The sequence below is a fragment of the Taudactylus pleione genome, unplaced genomic scaffold (genome assembly GCF_031769625.1).
Source record: "Taudactylus pleione unplaced genomic scaffold, aTauple2 ptg000083l, whole genome shotgun sequence".
Taxonomy (NCBI): Eukaryota; Metazoa; Chordata; class Amphibia; order Anura; family Myobatrachidae; genus Taudactylus; species Taudactylus pleione.
Window position 1 is genome coordinate 1,526,545 of NW_028284485.1, and position 21,235 is coordinate 1,547,779.

The 21,235-nt window shown below is 45.9% G+C and overlaps 1 protein-coding gene and 1 pseudogene across 4 annotated transcripts in view; both read right to left on the reverse strand.

Annotated features, from left to right (window-relative positions):
• LOC148532117 (ubiquitin thioesterase otulin-like) overlaps positions 1 to 5,088 on the reverse strand; it is a 138,243-nt gene extending 133,155 nt beyond the window's left edge. For 3 of the 4 annotated variants that reach the window (XM_088468264.1, XM_088468263.1, XM_088468259.1), the window contains exons 1-2: positions 5,029 to 5,088; positions 1,836 to 1,993 (exon numbers count right to left, since the gene is read on the reverse strand). The gene's annotated coding sequence lies outside the window, so the exon portion shown is untranslated. Of the gene's footprint in view, positions 1 to 1,828; positions 1,994 to 5,028 lie in introns of all 4 variants that reach the window. The other variant, XM_088468260.1, reaches the window with a different exon arrangement.
• On the reverse strand, positions 1,868 to 18,890 carry LOC148532119 (uncharacterized; annotated as a pseudogene).
• Positions 18,891 to 21,235: the final 2,345 nt, after the last annotated feature.

Sequence of the window (21,235 nt, forward strand, 5' to 3'; positions counted from 1 at the left end):
ATGTGGGAGGGTGCGATTGCGCCCCCACCCACATACACCAACGCCCCCTGTGCGGCACGCATGGCCGCAAACTTGTTACTTTTTTTGTAAGGAGGCCTTCTGGCCACACCTCCCTGGGTTGGAAACGCCCCTCCCTGTACCTGGGGCCACCAGAGCTGTTGGCAGCCCTGGTGCTGCCCACAGGTCCCTGCACTCTGTGTGGTGTCAACGGTCACACACCCCTAGTTATGGGCCTGTTCAATGGCCTCAGCAGCTTAGTTGAGGTGGACATTCTGGTCAACCTTATGGTAGCTCAGATGTCGAATGACCAACAAAATGTTTCCGGAGGTGATCTGACGCTGTGTCTTCGGACACATGCAATGCATCTAAGAATGCACCTCAATTCAAAAGACAACCCCTGCATCATTTACATACCTACTCAGATCCGCTGCTAACTAAGAAGCAGCATAGATCACTCCTGCACTGGTACAGAGCAGCAAGGAAGAGCAACAGAAGGTTGCCAGGGGAAAGAAATAAATAGGGGGAGGTGAAATAGTTAGCAGTGAGAATTAACGTGAGCTAATAGAATAGCTGGGAAAAGCATTCTTTGAGGTATCCTGTCACCCCTGTTGTTTTAGGCTTGCCCTGTTAGATTTTATTCTTTCATTATTAGGGCTATTCTTCATGTTTTCTTGTTTGTTACCACCTTGTACACCTTTACATTCTTGTATTATGACTCCGTACAAAACCCTGTTTAAGTTATATACCATAACTTACCTAATGCTACACCTTATGGTCCATGGTCTATTTCCACACAATTGCATAACTTTGCAGAATCATAATAATAATAATAAAAAATATCTCATACAATTCCCCTTTTACCGATACAGTTATTATACACCCCAAAAGGAAAGAAGAAACTGCCCATCATTGCACTTGAATTTCACCTTTCTTTTCCTTCCAACATACCACATGGGACACATGGGGGTATATGTATGAATGCCTGATATGGGGGAGAGGTGGTATCAGCGCACGTTATGTGCGCTGATACCGCTTCTCCCCCATGTATTGTTGTGGGGTTCGGTGTGATGCACCCCTTTCATTATCTGCGCTATCTACAAGATAGCAGCACCGATGTGCTGGGCTACACATTCAATGCCACTGACAATTCTGACAGCTGCAGCTATCATTGCCCTACCACCACAACAGGGACAGCACTATACCTGCTGCAGCGGCTGCCGACTCCGGGCTGTGCGCGAGATCTCGCAATTCCAGTGGAGCTGGCTGGGAGTGTGACACAGTGCATCAGCACTAGGCTGATGCGCTGTGGACGCGAGGGGGGGAGTTATCACTCCCCCAGTATGGCAGATGATATGTTCATCATTAGTGCTTCCTGCATCGCCTCGGTAAAGAGGCGAAGCAGGAAGAGTTATAGCGGCACAATCCGTGTCGCTATAATACATGCTCTCCGTGGAGAGGGTGTTATAAACCGCAGTATATTACACTGTACATATAAAGCAGGAGTTATACCAGGCATTGCAACAGAAATCTTGGGACCTAGTACACACATGATTTTTAGAACCTCCATGGTAGGTATAGAGTTGAATTAAGGAAAAAATACATTTATCGAGGCTAAAATACAAACATTGATTAATGTGCTCACTTAACATTGCAAATTCTAAGGCTCTTTTTAAATTCACAGGGCCAAAATTATAGTATTATATGCCACACTGTACATCCAGTGCACATTGTATGCTACTCTGTGTCGCCAAGTCACAATGTATTCAACACTGTGCCCCTTCCCCTCATCTCTCTCTGCAGGCTGCAGCAGTCTCCAATACACACTTACCACTTACCTGCTTTCCTTTTTCCCTCTGCTTCTCGACTTCTACATATTTTTCTTTCTTAACTCTTTTGTCCTCGGTTCTGAGCCTTCTCTAGCCATAATAACCATTGTCATGCATCTGTCCCCTCCATATTCTTCTTGCTGCTCCTGACAGCTCCTCTTCACGGTCTACGATGAGAAAGCCGGAAGTGATGATCAGACAAGAGGACAGTAGGAATGGTCAGCCCCCACCACCAATTATTTTGATCGTGCCCCGCCCTCTGAATATGTCACAGGGTGTGTCCCCTTAGAAGCTCAGCTACCATACATGCTTCCTCCTGTCACTGGGCCTGAGTTGGATAAGTATAAGATGAAAGTGTATTCTGACGTCAAAATCCTCACATCGTCGAGTCCAGGGACAGGTAAGTGTGGTCTTCAGCTGTGCTTGGCCACCACGTCACATGTGCACAGTGAGAAAACATGTAAGATACTGTGGCCCTCATTCAGAGGCGATCGCAAGAAGCGAGCGCTCGCTCTGAATGAGGGCGGCCGCTTGACTTTTCAAGTGCTTCCTCCTGGTCGCTAGCTAAGCTGTGGGTTACCACCCTCAGCTTTAGCGACCGACCAGGTTGATGGTCGCGATGGTCGAGACCATCACGACCATCGGGGCTTGCGACGAGACCCTAAGGTTGGGTCTCGGCAACCGCAATCCCCAGGGAGCTTCCTGCTCTGATTGAGCAGGAAACTCCCCACTGACATCACTGCTGATGTCAGTGCGGCCGCCCACAAAACGCAGGCTTAAGGAACGCCTCTGTTTGTGAAACCACCCCCCGCTACGCCTACAAAACGGGTCGAGCTGTCGATCAGTATCGACAGCCGCCCCTTTTGTAGTGAGCTCTGTAGCGAGAGAATTTCTCTCTCGCTCCGGGGCTTGCGCACGCATAGTGCAGCCGCTGCGCATGCGCAGGGCCTAAACATCGACCCGGTTGCGAGCACTCAGTGCTTGCGAACGGGTCTGAATGAGGTCCTGTATGTGTACAAATATGTGTACACTTCACTCTGCATAAGTATGATAAAAAAAAAATGTTTTAACTCTGCGCATGTGTCCGAAATATACCGTTGGTGACACAGATCAAAATTGCATGGAGATCTGCAAGAACTAAATTTTCGGGAGATTTCCTGCAGAATGTATTATTGAATATGCGCCTATATAATGCCAAATATTGTTTCCATTTTAGATTTCTGCACAAATAAGATTTCTAATACCTAAAGTGACTTTCTGTACAAATTAACTAGTTACTGTTCAGTACATAATAAAATCATAATATTCTGGTGTCTCTTGGCACTCAGGTGCCTGTTTCTCTTTGCAGCTCTACTGTATGTCCAGCAGCTAGCATATTAATGTGCTGCTTGAACAACAATCTATTTTTGTCCAGCTACTGTATAATATAGAGGTGTGCACCGACCCCCGTGTTTTGGTTTTGGTTGTAATTCATCATTGGGTTTTGTTTTTGGTTTTGCCAAAACTGCCCGCACGTGTTTTAGTTTTGGATCTGTGTTTTTTTCAAACAGTTATAAAAAAAACCCTAAAGTAACATAATTTGGGCCTGCTTTTCTTCCTACAGTATTACTAACCTCAATAACATAAATTTCCAGTCAATTTTAAACACCTCACAGCCCACAATTTTGTTTTCATCCAGTCTAGGCCAAAAGGTTGCACCGATAAGCTAAGCTAAGTGACGGCAGTCGGTGTTACAAACACGTGGCAGTTCAACTTCAAACATGGCACATCTAGGAAACACAGTGGCAGTGCAGTGGCAGACAGGATGGCAGTTTAATATAAATTATATGATTAAAAACTAGATCAGAGGCCTGAGGGTAGTACAGGGAAATGGAGGTGAAGAATGTAGTGGAAGAGAGATTAGTAATTAATTGATTAAGCATTATTTTATTACTATAAAAAAAGCAGAGAAGTGGAAAATGCTATTAAAAACAAGCACCCAAAATGGATGAAAGTGGTACATTAATTAATTGATTAATTATAATTGATTGATGATTAAGAAAATTAATTCATGGCCATAAAAGATGACATTGTCAATAGTCAAGGATTTATCACAAGGGTTGAAAGAGAAGCCAAGAAACTTAATAGTTGCACTTCAGAGCAGCTAACTGCAAATCAGCCTATCTTATTCTAACAAATATTAGGAGGCTGAGCTGCTGGCCATACTACCCCCCTAATATGGTAATATACCCCTATAGTACATTTATGAGGTGCACCAGAGAAGATTAATGATTTTGATAAAAGACAAATAAAAAACCCTGGCCACCAACTGCAACACACTGTGAACCTACTGACCATTAGAGTTCTTAAATACTATCATGGCCTGAATTTGTTTTAAATGCACAAAAACAATTTGATTTTGATAAAAAACAAATAAAAAAATTGGCCATCAACTGCAACACACTCAGCTCACACTGCGTGGAAACACAGCGCTTTTCTATGTACAATGAACAAACGCACTGGGGGACAGCGCACAGACGTAGTACAAACAATAGAAGAAAATATCTTCTTTCTATTTTTTTTTTAATTCGCAGCTCAGCTCACACTGCATGCACTAATTATCCCACTTTCTGCATTTGCATTTTAAATGGCCGGAACTGCACAGCCGCTTGTGTGCAGCTCTGCAATTCTGTCCATCTCTGACTCAGTCCCATAGTACATACAGTAGTCACATATTTCAGCATAAAGAACAATGAGCATTTGTCAAAGATCAGGGACATCTAAAAATAATGCTGTTTTCTGGCTATACCTTGGCAAACAATAAGTATCTCAATTGCTGCAAGTGGTCTGGACTTTGAATGGGTAACTAAAGGCATTCACCTCGTATTACTAAGTCAAATGAGATCATTGACAGGCTGAATGTTACATTTCTTTCCGAGCATTAGACTTTTGGCAGTTTTCCCTGTGCTTTGCTCTTTTTATTTTCCTATTAAATATAAACTAATTCCCATCCCTGTCATTATAAAAGAATTCCCATTCCCTGCTAACAAGCATACTAATGGCACTACCTCACTTCATTGTACGACTGGACAGTACTGTACGTATATTACTGTATTTCTTGTCTGTCTGCTTGTTACAGTATATATCAGCATATGATGTAGTATAATGATTTATTGTTTTCTATGAAAATAGTGACTTGCAGTTTAGTTTCTTATACACTCACTGTATCTTCATGCCGCTGGCTTTCTCCCTGTCCCAGCATTTCCTTCTGCTTCCTCTTACGTCACAGTCCTTGCCTGACCTGTGTTACGAACACTTAAAGATACAGTAACCTCATTTCTAACTCTCTGTGATATACATACTGAATACACTCCAGCAGTGGTTCTCAACCTCAGCACTCAAGTTTCCATAGTTAATGTTTCGAGGATTTCTGTCTGTGGATGCAGGTGGCATAAGTACTAACCCAGCAAAATAGATCATGTTGGTGATACTTGAGGCTGCACTACAGCATTTCTTGAATGGCCCGCACATAGCACTTTCAGTTTTGTCTGAAAAGATCGATCTTGTCGTGTCACCTGACAAGCAAACCTTTAACAAAATATTTTTTTTTATTGAAAGTCTTAAGAATAAATAATAACCCCCAGTAATTCCTAAATGGAGGGGTTATTTGAGTCCTGATTTTAATTCGTAAACACTTAACTGGAAATTTTTTTGTTTACAAAAACTGCTCAGAAATTGTTGTTTTTATGATTGAATTGGGTCAACAAGTATTTAAAACTGGGAGGGGGCTCCTGCTTTGCTGACTTATGAGCAGCAGGGCTGGTTCTGCCGTTAAGCAGCTTGCTTGCTGTGAAAATTCTGCAGAGGGTGATCCGATGCTGTGTCTTAAGACGCATGCAGCAGATCTGAGAAGGCACATGTTGGGGTCTCAATTCAGTCTAAATATGAATGAGCATTATTTATTTTTCCTCCATATTTCTCTTTCAACAATAAGATTTCTTGCTGGCTCTATCTACTTCTACTTTTTGTATATGCTATCAATATACAGATACTTTAGAAACCCATATCCGCAGTTTTGGGCCTGATTCATTACGGATCACAACTGCGATTGCAATAGCGATTACACACGCAGTCTCACTGCTATGATATGCTAATCCACTGCGATTGCTATGCCGTCGCAGCACAACATTAGGACGCCCACTTTACCTTACACACATCCGTAATCCTTAGCAAGACTGGAAAGTGATCGGAGCCTCACGCACTCTTGCACAAGCTCTGACCTTACTCAGTAATTGCTAACCTCGTCGTATGCTCTGAGTACTCAAGCTGCATATGGCATCGCAGTGGTTAATTTTTGCATGCCCATGCAAGAGAGTTCAAACACACTGGCACGCCTACATTTCATTGACCACCCCCCGTCACCTCCCACAAATGGCACTACCTGTCAATCACTCTGTGATGGGTGGCGATCACAGTGGCTGGTTTGTGCACACGCACTGTGAGGCATACGCATGCGCAGAACGCAACAATCAGTCTATTGCATGCGTAATCGAAGTTGTGATCAGTAATGAATCAGGCCCTTTATACATTAATCATTGCAGATGGGGGTGGTATATATGTCAACATTCAACATGTCAACATTCACAATGTCGACACTGACAGAATGTTGACACTTTGAACGTTGACAGGTAGAATGTCAACAATGGAAGTTTCAATGTAAACCGAACCCTAATCTAATCCTAATACTAATCTAATCCTAACCCTAGAATCTGATGTTGACATTCTGGCTGTTGACATTCACAATAAATGTTGATTTGTTGTATGTCGACATTCTGAACATATCGATATTCAGACAATGTTGACGTGATGACTGCATAGCTTGTAGATACATATACTGGACCTGATTCAGTGGTGGAAGTTAATCCCTTTATCACTATCTGTACTAATTGGTACTGCAGAATATACAAATGCCAGAGCCAGTAGGGTTTGTACCTCTGTCCACCGGTGACATAATCTGATCCGCTATTTGCGTACAACGATGCAACATCAAACATCTGAGCAATCCTATTGCTGATTAGAATGTCCATAGAAAGAAAGTCATCCGAGCCATTGCAACTACATAAACAGATGCAGTTGCTGACAAAGAACGCCAATGAAAGGCTTGGGAAACACCTGGGTTTTTCTAGCTCGAAACGCTCACTGACTGTTACTCATTCTGCCTCTAGATTCCCACTGCGACAATCATCGGTAATCAATCCCAGCACACAGTGCTTCTCACGTGCAGTACAAAGTATACTCATCAACTTCGCAAACATTAGCATTGTATCCACCTCTGACTCAGACCCAGTGTCACAAACCGCTAAACCGTCAATCGTCAGAGGGGTGCATTGTGTAACACTATGCAATAAAACACCTTCTTAATAAATTTTATGAAATAAAGATTCGGAGACATGAAATTTGCCAGAAAAATTAGTTTGCAATTTATTAAAATAATCTAAACTGATCAAAAGTATGGTGGCAAAGAAAGGACAGCAACATTCTGCTTACTCCAGACTAGGGGTGAGCGGGTTCGGATTTCTGAAATCCGAACCCCCCCGAGCCCCCCCCGATCCGAGGCCGATCCGAGTCAGGCTCGACTTTTCCCGCCTGACTCTGATCTGAAATCGAGGCAAAACGTCATCATCCCGCCTTCCGGGTCTCGTGGGTTTTGGATCCTATATAAGGTACCTGCGTCGGCGCCATTTTCTCACTCGGCTGTGGACAGTGAAGAGGGAGGGTGGGAGTTAGGGCTGGCTGGGCTGTGTAGTGTAGTGTAGTGCAGTGTAGTGTTGTGCTGTGCTGCGCTGTGCTGCTGTTGTCCATAGGGGCTGTGTCCACTACTTCAAAGCCCATAGGGGCTGGCTGGACTGTGTTGTGCAGTCAGTTGTCCATAGGGGCTGTGTCCACTCCAAAGTCCTGTGCAGTGTCCCAGTCCTAAAGGGGTGCTGTAGTGTTGTCCAGGGGGTGCTCTGTCCGTCAGGGGTGCTCCCCCCAAGTGCTAAAAAAAATTATATTTTTTCTGTGTTTGTGAATTGTGTGCACTGTGGCTGCACGTGCATCAACAAAGGAGCAGCGCCAAGCGTGCGCCTGTGTCCCATTAGTAAAGGGCCGGCTGGCTTGTCCGTTAAAGGGTGCTGTAACCCCCAAAGTATACTCCAAATAAAAAAAATATATACATTTTCTGTGTTTGTGAATTGTGTGCGCAGTAGCCGCACGTGCATCAACAAAGTAGTGCCAAGCGTGCGCCTGTGTCATAAGTAAAGGGCCGGCTGGCTTGACCGTTAAAGGGTGCTGTAAACCCCAAAGTACACTCCAAACCAAATTAAAAAATATTTTCTGTGTTTGGGAATTGTGTGCGCAGTAGCCGCACATGCATCAACAAAGTAGTGCCAAACGTGCGCTTGTGTCATAAGTAAAGGGCCAGCTGGCTTGACCGTTAAAGGGTGCTGTAACCCCCAAAGTACACTTCAAACCAAATAAAAAAATATTTTCTGTGTTTGTGAATTGTGTGCGCAGTAGCCGCACGTGCATCAGCAAAGTAGTGCCAAACGTGCGCCTGTGTCATAAGTAAAGGGCCGGCTGGCTTGACCGTTAAAGGGTGCTGTAACCCCCAAAGTACACTACAAACCAAATAAAAAATATTTTCTGTGTTTGTGAATTGTGTGCGCAGTAGCCGCACGTACATCAACAAAGTAGTGCCAAGCGTGCACCTGTGTCATAAGTAAAGGGCCGGCTGGCTTGACCGTTAAAGGGTGCTGTAACCCCCAAAGTACACTCCAAACCAAATAAAAAAATATTTTCTGTGTTTGTGAATTGTGTGCCAGGAAGCCGCACGTGCATCAACAAAGTAGTGCCAAGCGTGCGCCTGTGTCATAAGTAAAGGGCCGGCTGGCTTGACCGTTAAAGGGTGCTGTAACCCCCAAAGTACACTCCAAACCAAATAAAAAAATATTTTCTGTGTTTGTGAATTGTGTGCGCAGTAGCTGCACGTGCATCAACAAAGGAGCAGCGCCAAGCGTGCGCCTGTGTCCCATTAGTAAAGGGCAGGCTGGCTTGTCCGTTAAAGGGTGCTGTAACCCCCAAAGTACACTCCAAATAAAAAAAATATATATTTTCTGTGTTTGTGAATTGTGTGCGCAGTAGCCGCACGTGCATCAGCAAAGTAGTGCCAAGCGTGCGCCTGTGTCATAAGTAAAGGGCCGGCTGGCTTGACCGTTAAAGGGTGCTGTAACCCCCAAAGTACACTCCAAACAAAATAAAAAAATATTTTCTGTGTTTGTGAATTGTGTGCGCAGTAGCCGCACGTACATCAACAAAGTAGTGCCAAGCGTGCACCTGTGTCATAAGTAAAGGGCCGGCTGGCTTGACCGTTAAAGGGTGCTGTAACCCCCAAAGTACACTCCAAACCAAATAAAAAAATATTTTCTGTGTTTGTGAATTGTGTGCGCAGAAGCCGCACGTGCATCAACAAAGTAGTGCCAAGCGTGCGCCTGTGTCATAAGTAAAGGGCCGGCTGGCTTGACCGTTAAAGGGTGCTGTAACCCCCAAAGTACACTCCAAACCAAATAAAAAAATATTTTCTGTGTTTGTGAATTGTGTGCGCAGTAGCTGCACGTGCATCAACAAAGGAGCAGCGCCAAGCGTGCGCCTGTGTCCCATTAGTAAAGGGCAGGCTGGCTTGTCCGTTAAAGGGTGCTGTAACCCCCAAAGTACACTCCAAATAAAAAAAATATATATTTTCTGTGTTTGTGAATTGTGTGCGCAGTAGCCGCACGTGCATCAGCAAAGTAGTGCCAAGCGTGCGCCTGTGTCATAAGTAAAGGGCCGGCTGGCTTGACCGTTAAAGGGTGCTGTAACCCCCAAAGTACACTCCAAACAAAATAAAAAAATATTTTCTGTGTTTGTGAATTGTGTGCGCAGTAGCCGCACATGCATCAACAAAGTAGTGCCAAACGTGCGCCTGTGTCATAAGTAAAGGGCCGGCTGGCTTGACCGTTAAAGGGTGCTGTAACCCCCAAAGTACACTCCAAACCAAATAAAAAAATATTTTCTGTGTTTGTGAATTGTGTGCGCAGTAGCCGCACGTGCATCAACAAAGTAGTGCCAAGCGTGCGCCTGTGTCATAAGTAAAGGGCCTGCTGGCTTGACCGTTAAAGGGTGCTGTAACCCCCAAAGTACACTCCAAACCAAATAAAAAAATATTTTCTGTGTTTGTGAATTGTGTGCGCAGTAGCCGCACGTGCATCAACAAAGTAGTGCCAAGCGTGCGCCTGTGTCATAAGTAAAGGGCCGGCTGACTTGACCGTTAAAGGGTGCTGTAACCCCCAAAGTACACTCCAAACAAAATAAAAAAATATTTTCTGTGTTTGTGAATTGTGTGCACTGTGGTTGCACGTGTATCAACAAAGGAGCAGCGCCAAGTGTGCGCCTGTGTCCCATAAGTAAAGGGCCGGCTGGCACATTTCTTAAAGGGTGGTGTAACCCACAAAGTGCACTACTCTCCAGCAAAAATAAAAAAAAAATTTCTGTGTTTGTGTGCGCCTTAGCCGCACGTATATATCAATATAACATAAATGGAGGACCAAACTTTCTCCGATAAAAATAAAATAGGGAAAGATCAAGAACAACTTCCTCCTAGTGCTGTTGCTGCTGCTGGGAGTTGTTCATCATCCCAGAGAGGCAGTAGGAACACCACTACTTTTACTAAACAATTGACCCTCCAACAGTCCCTAGCGAGGAGGATGAAGTACGACAGCAGTCATCCTGAAGCAAAACGTATAACTGAGGCCTTGACTGCTATGTTGGTGTTAGACGTGCATCCGGTATCCGCCATTAGTGCAGTGGGATTTAGACAATTGATGGAGGTAGTGTGTCCCCGGTTCCAAATCCGTCTAGATTCCACCTGCATCCTCAAAGCAGCAGCGACAAGCGTGCGTCTGTCTGTCTGTCTGCAGCGACAAGCGTGCGTCTGTAACCCTCAAAGTGTGCTCCACAAACAATAAAAAAATTCTTTTTTTTTCTGTCTTTGTGAAATGTGTGGGCTGTAGCCGCACCTGCATCCTTAAAGCAGCAGCGACAAGCGTGCATCTGTCTGTTAAAGGGTGATGTAACCCTCAAAGTGCGCTCCACAAACAATAAAAAAATTCTTTTTTTTTTCTCTTTGTGAAATGTGTGGGCTGTAGCCGCACCTGCATCCTTAAAGCAGCAGCGACAAGCGTGCGTCTGTCTGTTAAAGGGTGGTGTAACCCTCAAAGTGCACTCCACAAACAATAAAAAATTCTTCTTTTTTTTCTGTCTTTGTGAAATGTGTGGGCTGTAGCCGCACCTGCATCCTTAAAGCAGCAGCGACAAGCGTGCGTCTGTCTGTTAAATGGTGGTGACACCCTCAAAGTGTGCTCCACAAGCAATAAAAAAATTCTTCTTTTTTTTTCTGTCTTTGTGAAATGTGTGGGCTGTAGCCGCACCTGCATCCTTAAAGCAGCAGCGACAAGCGTGCGTCTGTCTGTTAAAGGGTGATGTAACCCTCAAAGTGCACTCCACAAACAATAAAACATTTTTTTTTTTTTCCTCTTTGTGAAATGTGTGGGCTGTAGCCGCACATGCATCCTTAAAGCAGCAGCGACAAGCGTGCGTCTGTCTGTTATAGGGTGATGTAACCCTCAATGTGCGCTCCACAAACAATAAAAAAATTCTTTTTTTTTCTGTCTTTGTGAAATGTGTGGGCTGTAGCCGCACCTGCATCCTTAAAGCAGCAGCGACAAGCGTGCATCTGTCTGTTAAAGGGTGGTGACACCCTCAAAGTGTGCTCCACAAACAATAAAAAAATTCTTCTTTTTTTTCTGTCTTTGTGAAATGTGTGGGCTGTAGCCGCACCTGCATCCTTAAAGAAGCAGCGACAAGCGTGCATCTGTCTGTTAAAGGGTGATGTAACCCTCAAAGGCCCTCATTCAGAGCCGGACGCTCTGAGCAGAGCGCTCGCTCTGAATGAGGGCCGTCCTCCATAAAAGTGTAGCGTCCTCCTGGATGCTCATATAGCTGTGGGTCACCACCCACAGCACATACGAGCGTGCAGGATGATGGTCGCGATGGTCTTGACCATCGCGACCATCGCCAGTGCGACCAGAAGCCTGTGGTCGGGGTTTTCGACCACAAGCCCTGGAGTGATTTTGGCTCTATCAGAGCCAAAATCACTCCCACTGACATCACTAGTGATGTCAGTGGGGCCGGCTTCTGACGGTAGGCGTTCCCTTGGGAATGCCTCCGTCTGGCAGGCACGCCCCTGGCACGCCCACCAAAAGGGGCGTGCTGTCAATCAACATCGACAGCATGCCCCCTTTGATCAGACACAACGAGCGAAGGAAAGTCCTTCGCTCGTCGCGTCTGGCACATGCGCACGACGGAGCTCCCTCCGTCATGCGCATGCGCAGTGCACACCATCGACCCACTTGCGAGCGGACAGCCGCTTGCGAGTGGGTCTGAATGAGGCCCAAAGTGCGCTCCACAAACAATAAAAAAATTCTTCTTTTTTTTTCTGTCTTTGTGAAATGTGTGGGCTGTAGCCACACCTGCATCCTTAAAGCAGCAGCAACAAGCATGTGTCTGTCTGTTAAAGGGTGGTGTAACCCTCAAAGTGCGCTCCACAAACAATAAAAAAATTCTTCTTTTTTTTCCTGTCTTTGTGAATTGTGTGGGCTGTAGCCGCACCTGCATCCTCAAAGCAGCAGCGACAAGCGTACGTCTGTCTGTTAAAGGATTACATCGGTGACAGCATCCAAGTAGGCATGTCAGACAGTCCGTACATGTACTGGCAGGAAAAAGAGGAAATTTGGAGGCCCCTGTACAAACTGGCTCTATTTTACCTGAGTTGCCCCCCCTCCAGTGTGCACTCCGAAAGAGTGTTTAGTGTAGCCGGGAACCTTGTAAGCAAAAGGCGTAGGAGGTTGCTTCCACAAAATGTGGAGAAGATGATGTTCATAAAAATGAATTATCAACTTTTCCAGGGAGACCAGCCTCCAGAACGTACAGAGGGACCTGTGGTGGTGGATTCCAGCGGGGACGAAGTAATACTCTGTGAGGATGAGGATGTACACAACACTGAAGAGGGTGAGGAATCGGTGAATGAGGAGGATGAGGACGACATCTTGCCTCCGTAGAGCCAGTTTGTGCAAGGCCAGATTAATTGCCAGCTTGTTTTGTGGGGGCCCAAACGAACCAATAATTTCAGCCACAGTTGTGTGGCAGACCCTGGCGCTGAAATGATTGGTTTGTTAAAGTGTGCATGTCCTGTTTATACAACATAAGGGTGGGTGGGAGGGCCCAAGGACAATTCCATCTTGCACCTCTTTTTTTTCTTTGCATTATGTAGTGTTTGGGGCCTAGTTTTTCAAACTGCCATCCTGTCTGCCACTGCAGTGTCACTCCTAGATGGGCCACGTGTTTGTGCCGCCCACTCGTGTCGCTTAGCATAGTCATCCATCTACCTCGGTGCAACCTTTTGGACATAAAAACACTATTGTGAGGTGTGAGGTGTTCAGAATAAACTGGAAATGAGTGGAAATTAAGGTTTTTGAGGTTAATAATAGCATAGGAGCAGAAAAATCAACACATTCTGTGATTTTAGCTGTTTTTATGCTTTTTTTAAAAAAAATACAGATCCAAAACCCAGAACCCAAAACACGGAAGGGTGGTTTTGGCAAAACCAATCCAGATCCAAAACACGAAGAAAGATCCAGATCCAAAACCAAAACACAAAACACGAAAAGTGGCCGGTGCACACCCCTATAGGCCGAATGTAGCGCCTATAACTAAAGGATTTCCAGTGGCCTAAAGCCTTAATTTCAGATACAGAAAATCCTGCCAAAGCGGCGGAAGTTGCTTCCCCGATACGAAACGAATGCATACCGAAATCCTGTAGGGAAAGGCCGACACAAGAGACACTGGGCCTGATTCAGAGCCGCTCGTAAGCGGCCGCTCATTCGCTCTGAGCGATGTTCGCACATCTGTGCATGCGTATGGGTTTTAGTACGCATGCGCGAACCAGTCAGTGCGGCCGAAAATCGTGTTCTCGCAAAATAGCGAATGCCTGCTAATTTGAGTTGACAGGATGAGGCGTTTTTGGGTGGTAACAGGGGAAGGTGCTTGAAAACGGGGGGTGGAGATCCGAACGCAGGCATGCCAAAAGGTCAAAACGGGTGTTTTAAGGGTGTGCATAATTAACAAAGCAGCGTCATCGACCACGTCAGTTGGGTGTCTTTTAGCCAGAACTGCTCGCTTGATTGCGGTAGGAAAATGCAACCACATGAATAGCGAGCAGTTCATTCGATGTACTCGATTAATCTAATAAATAGCGGAGATGACGTATGATGCGAGCGGCCAGGGGGCGTTTTTTACAAAAAAACGTCCGCATGTTTTGTTCGCTCATTCAGACATAGAGGCGTCAACAGAGCGCAAAGAGCGAACTGTCAATTTAAATAGCCAGAACCTTTTTCAGGGCGAGTGAGCGCAAATAGCATCCGGCTCTGAATCAGGCCCACAGCGCTTTAAAACCCATCCAAACTAATATTTTGTCAAAGGAGAGCTATCGGCATGCAAAAGCTAAGAGCCCGCAGTAGCAGGCCTGACTTCCAGATAATGTGTGGCCAGGGCAATGGGGCAAATTCGCAAGTCCTCGGAAGGCACTAGCGAAATCCAACGGCCCCTACCCAGCTGATCAGTTTTGGAGCGCCTAATCCTACAAAGCAACGACCTCTCCCCCACCAGGACATACATCCAGAGTAGAGCAGCATCAACTCATTTAGAGGCTGCCACCAACTCTGAAATCCGAAAAGCTCCATGAAAGGCCATAAAGAAAGCTAATTTAAACAATTTAGTTTTGAAAACCGAATCTACAACATCTGCTACAGCCACAAGGAATAAAGGAAGGAGGGAAACATCAATAGGACGTCTCTTGTCGGGTGCTACCGGAACCGAATGAGCCCAACCTTTCAAGGCCTTCTGAATCAGAGAGCTCTTGGTAAAGTCTGGAAGGCTTTTTAATTTACAGAAAAATGAAATACCAGCTAAATAACGAGATACCACTGCTCTGGATCTGCCAGAGACATAGAGATGCCAAATAAAAGAAAGCATCAACTGATGCCTGCTCTTACCTCCATGTCTGTGGCTATGGGAATACTCTTCCCACTCTTGCCAAGCATGGCGGTAAACTCTCAGAGTACCCGGGGCGAGAGACCTCTCTGCTAAGCCCTCCATGCTGGCTTGATGACCTGCCAAACATAAGAGGGGCAAAGCACACCAGTAGTATCAGCCTCAGGGGACAAAGATCGAAACCTAGGCCACTGAAACTGAGGCAACACATCAGCTATCTCGTTCTCTGCCCCGGGAATATGCTGCGCCATAAATGAAATGTTGCAGGGCAAGCAAGTTAATATAAACTGCACCAAAACTTGCAACACTAGCAATGATTTAGCATGCTGCTGGTTAATCGCATTCCCAATGCCAAGTTTGTCACACCTGAGCACTATACTGTGATTACACAAACGCTCGCCCCACACTTCCAATGCAGCCATGATTGGAAAGAGTTTAAGAAGCAAAAGATCCCTTGTGAAACCCAAACGTACCCATTCCTCAGGCCAAGGTGCCGCACACCAGGAAGGTAGCAACCAAAACCAGACGAACCTGCCGCATCGGTGAAAAGCTGCAACTGAAAACTGTGGACAGCTGGGGCCATCCAAATTAGCACACCATTAAATTTCTTGAGAAAAGATGCCTAAACGGACTAATCCCTCTTGATCTCAGACGACAAGTGAACCAAATGGTGCAGTCTGGACGCCCCAGCTGTGTACCGCTCCAGATTTCGACAAAAAAAAATGCCCATCGGGATAACCCTACAGGCAAAGTTCAACAGACCCAACAGCAATTGCGCTTGTCACAAAGCAATGCTACGAGCAGCCAAACATGCAGCAATAGCGTCACGCAATATCCCCACCTTGTCCTGAGGAAGCCTGCAAACCCCTGCCAGGGTATCGATCTCGATACCCAAAAATGATAAACAAGTGAGAGGATCCTCCGTCTTCTCGTCGGCAACTGACACCCCAAAATGGAAAAACAAAGCTCGCATGGAAAACGAAAGAAACGCACAACGCTCCGAATTGCCAGGACCCACACACAGGAAATCATCGAGATAGTGAGCCATCCCATGACCCCCCCATGACCCCCGCAAGAAGGCTCCATGCACCAATGAAGAAAGGTGCTACAGATAATAGGCTTACCTTAACAAAAAGGGACCTTACTCATTTTGAGAAATTATGTGTCACCCCACTATCCCCCTCACATACAATATCTGCTCTTTATCAAATATTATTATCCAATCAAGTGTCTAGTATTCCACCTTGGGCTAAGGCTTGGGAGAAAGATTTAGGTCTAGCTCTCTCTGATTTGGACTGGCAGACTATCTTTCTTAAAACCCACACTTGCTCTATTTATATCACTGTTAGGAAAACACAATATAAAATCTTAATGCGATGGTATCGTCATCCTGTTATATTACATTCCATGTTCCCATCAGTTCCCAATACTTGTTGGAGATGTTCTACCGCTGTGGGCTCTCTCCGACATATTTGGTTGGATTGTCCCTTACTATCAAATTTTTGGTCCGATGTTATCTCTATCTCCCAACAAATTCTAGGCTTTCCCGTCCCACAGGCCCTGAATTCTGGTTAATTAACCATTCGTCAATCCCAATATCCCAGTTCAAGAAATCCCTGCTTCGCCATCTTAGTAACGCAGCTCGTGATGTGATACCTGTACTCTGGAGATCTACAACTCCCCCTACATGTAAAGACTGGTTTTGTAGGCTTGATTATTTTATGTCAATGGAAGACATTTTATATTCCTCACTAGATAAGTCTTCTGAATTTACCAGTACCTGGTTTCCTTGGCTGGATTATAAATCTTCAGATATATACTGGAATTATATGTCTTCCACCTCATCTACCATATAAATTATGATCCTCAGAATAATAACTACTATTACTCTTATGCACACGATAGTCCCTCCTCTTCTCCTTTCTTCTCTTCCCTTCCCTTCTCTTCTTTACTATCCTTGTTCTTCTCTATCTCACAGTTTTTCTACTTTTCTTATTGTTTGTCTTTCTATTTGTTTTCCTTTTAAGGATCTATTTTTGTTTGTTGTGTGTTTTTTCTGTTTTGATATATTATATATCTGATATAGATTGTGTTATTTGTGCCATTAAGCCTGATCTTTTTAAGAAAATGGGTTTTTAATTATTATCTGTTTCGGGTTTATCAGATGTGAAATGTTTATAACAACTGTATTTTTTTCTAAATATTCTAATAAAAACAGAATATACAAAAAAAAGAAGTAAGGTGCTACATTTTTCAAAAAAGTCACAAGAAACAGAGCATCCCATAGGCAAGCACTTGTCTATAAAATATCCATTCTCAATGCAAAAACCCATGGACTCAGGATGTAGGGGCAGTAGATGGAAAACCGATTCCACATCTATCTTAGCCATGAGAGCACCGGGGCCATATGATCTTACCAACTCCAAAGCCTCGTCAAAAGACTGATACACCACTGAACAAAATTCCGGTGGTATAGCATCGTTCACCAAGGACCCTGATGGATAGGATAGATGCTGAATGAGCCTAAATCTACCAGGAGACTTCTTGGGAACCACTCCCATGGGAGAAAGGATCAAATCCTCCAGTGGAGGTCATTCAAATGGGCCTGCCATTCGCCCAAAGCTCACTTCCTTTTGAACTTTAGCTTTAAGGACAGCAGGCAATTGTCGCGCTGACCGCAGATTCCTTGGGGACTGACACTGACCTCGCTCCTAACGGGCAGCCAAAAACCAAGAGCGAAACCTGAATATAAAAATCGCGCATCCTCAAGGTTTGAAAAGCAACCCAACCATTTGGCCATATCATCCAAAAACACTGGGGGCGGTATTCCCTGCTTGCTTAGAAAATTGCTGTCCAGCCGGCCGGGACAATTGAAAATGGGATGGGTTCTGCCAAAATGCAAACAGAGGTATCGAAAATGACACCGCTGCCCCTGTGTACAAGTGGCATTGTTAAAAGCAAAACATTTGCCTTTATTCTGAGACTGAGTTGAAAGATAGCCTGTGCCCGGCAGCCGACGAACAGGAGGAGCGTCAACTGGAAGACGCTCCTCTAGCCACACTTCAACATCCTTACCTCCAAACTCGATAACAGTCCTACCATTCTGCTTCCGATTAAATTCTTCATCGTAAGCCCGCCAGGCAAACCCCCGGGAACTGCACTGCATGCTATTAATAAGGTGCAGGTACCTGATTACTTTAAATGTTCCTGAGGACGAGTTATCAAATAGCATGATGTAAACATGCAGAAACCCGCAATCCAATTACTAAAGGACTTGAAAGCGTCCAGGCCAACTCCTCCCTTTTTCTTGGCCGCCTTAAAGTGCTTTTTTGTTTTGTCGGTGAGCACAAAAATGTCCACATATATACCCTTAGTAATCTTGCGCTTACAGCATGGGCGCAAGCCACACAAGACTGCCGTATTATTGCAGCGGACCCCCAGTGACCATTTAGAATGTTTGAAAGAGGCGTCGCTCGAGCGCAAGGGCTTGCGCATAGATGACTTATCACGTTGGTCGGCTTCGTGTCTAGCATATTTAGCAACCCACTAGCATGCCCTGGCAGAGCTGCTGGCGTCTGACACCAGCGATGAAGAGGAACAACAGCTGCTACTGTCATCATCATCTACGCAAGGAGACCCACCTGATGTACTTGGCTGCTCGCCACACAAAGAATCGTCCGAAGTCGCTTCCTTGTCCACAGCTGCATCCTCATGACTGTCGCTGGCATCGCCGTCTGAAAAAGAAGGTAACACAGCATCTGGACCTGCAGCCGCCGATGCAGTCAAAGGTGCAGAAGAAAGTGTAGCTGAATTGGCTGATCCCGGGGAAGGGACCACTCCTGAGGTACCTTGCGCTACTAAGGACCCGAATGCACGCACCGCTGACAAAAATTGTTCGGGCATGATCGCTGGTAACTGCGAGGTAGGAACTGCAGGGGGCATTCCAGCTGAAAACCCAGGCCCAGATAGTTGTGAGAAAGCAGCTACAAAAGGGGCAAATAAAGTGGCCATGGATGACATAATGTTTATAACCCCTGCAGGATCTCCAGAGCCTGTGGGCATAGCAATGGCATTTAAGCTGGCCTCACACTGTGACTAGCCCCCTGGGACTGTGGCCCTACACTCTGACTAGCCCCCTGAGCTTGACTATTCATCATACCAAACCTGCAGCAAGCTCTGATGCTGATCATTAAAATCGCTGATAAGCCCCGCCCCCTGAGCAGACTCAGGGAGCTGAGCAGAGCCACCGTTTGCAGTTTGGGCCTGTGCACCTCTGCGCCTTCTACCGGCACTTCAGACACGAGCCAGGGTTTGAAACCAGACTGGTCTCAAAACCGCGACCACCCCTTCACTACCCGCGGGTGTCCTAGCCGGGATCCACGTGGGGACATGCGCATGTGCGTGTACGCAGCTCGCAGCACTGCCGTGAGCTGTGACATGCGGGCGGGCAGGCACAGCAGCAGAAGTTTGCTGACCCGCCCACTAATGAGAGGCAGTAGCCATGGCCCCCAGAGGAGAACTACACCGGACCCTCCGGCGTCAGAGAACGGCATAGCCGCGGTGGGCACGCGTGCCCATGCTCCACGCCCTCCTGGGTGTTCCAAAACACCTGATGAGACAGCGGATGGCCTAGCAGGGGACCCGGCTCCATCAAGGTAACGCCAGGGGAGATTCTAAGAGCGGCGCGGGCGGGACATGAGGCCAGGGGAAAGAAGACAGGAAAAAAAGAGGCTTTGTCTCAGCCCACACAGCCTCACATTCCGAGCTAAAACACACACACACCTATCCTAATAGGACAAACTAAGTCACATGATGTTACCCAAGCCAGGCCACAGACGAGGTTTAACCCACTCCGTTCTCATTCAATCACTCTGTTTGTCTTACCCTACCTACTCCATATTACATTAGGATCATCCCATCCTACCCTTACAGCATTTAGATACAGTAATGCTTACTTTCCCTTTTAAAGTTAATGACCACAGTGGATCTGGGAAAATTATCACGGATCGCAATTGCAACAGCGTATATAGATCGGCCGATGGTGCATACTGCGCATGCGTATGCACTACATTGTGCGTGTGCAGGCCAGTATTGTGATCGCACTGCGATCACATATGCAGATACAAAGCCATTGCAGAGTGAGCGACGGGATGTCAATGTTTGGGGGCGGTGACGGGGGAGTGGTCAAACAAATGCAGGCTTACCTGTCTGTTTGAACGCCGTTTCCTCAGCGTGCATACATTAGCCACTGTGACAGCATACGCATCTTGAGTACTCACTGCGTGCGACCAGAGTTGCAATTTCTGAGACAGGTCAGAGCTGCTGTAATTCTGGCCCTGATTCAGAGCCGGACGCTCTGACAGAGCGCTCGCTCTGAATCAGGGCCGTCCTTCTCTTTTTTTAAAGATGCCTCCTGGCCACTCGCATAGCTGTGGGTGACCACCCACAGCTATAGCGAGCGGCCAAAAAGATGGTCGCGATGGTCAAGACCATCGCGACCATCTGGCTTGCGAGGAGACCCTTGTGGTAGGGTCTCATTGCCGCAAGCACTGGAGTGATTTTGGCTCTATCAGAACCGAGAGCACTCCCATGCGCACTGGCCCAACATCCACCCGCTTGCGAGCACTCAGCGCTCGCGAGTGGGTCTGAATCAGGCCCTCTGTGTGAGGGTCCGATGTTACTCGATGTTACCGATGTATATGCAGGACTGCGAGGTATTACGGATGTGAGAAAGAGGTAGCGGATGTCTCTATGCTGGATGAGCAGTTGGAAACATTAGCATTTTTTCATAGCAGAAATGCGTGCATACTCGCAGCTGCGATCGCAGTAGCAATCCGTAATGAATCAGGCCCAGAGTTATTAGCAGCATAACACCTGGTATTGATGGAATAAGAAGAAAGCACAGTTCTCTTCACCAGCAATATATGAGACCCGATGCAAACACTGGGCAAACACTGTACTGGAATGGAAGTCTAGTATGTACACCCAGACAGTGCAGATGCCCAGTGCATGGATAATGGATATCAATAAATGGCAACAATGAGAAAGTCGGAGCAGATAGCAAATAACATAAACCATGGAAACCATGTTGGACTGAGGCATGGAGGGCCCACAGGGGAATGTAATGGCATTTGCCTGTTGAAGGGGCATGACCAGTCATTGGGTAGTTGTGGCCATCAGTTTTAGAGACCTGGTCATCGCATATTATTACTATTATTATTTTATTATTATATCAATAGTTGGTGCTG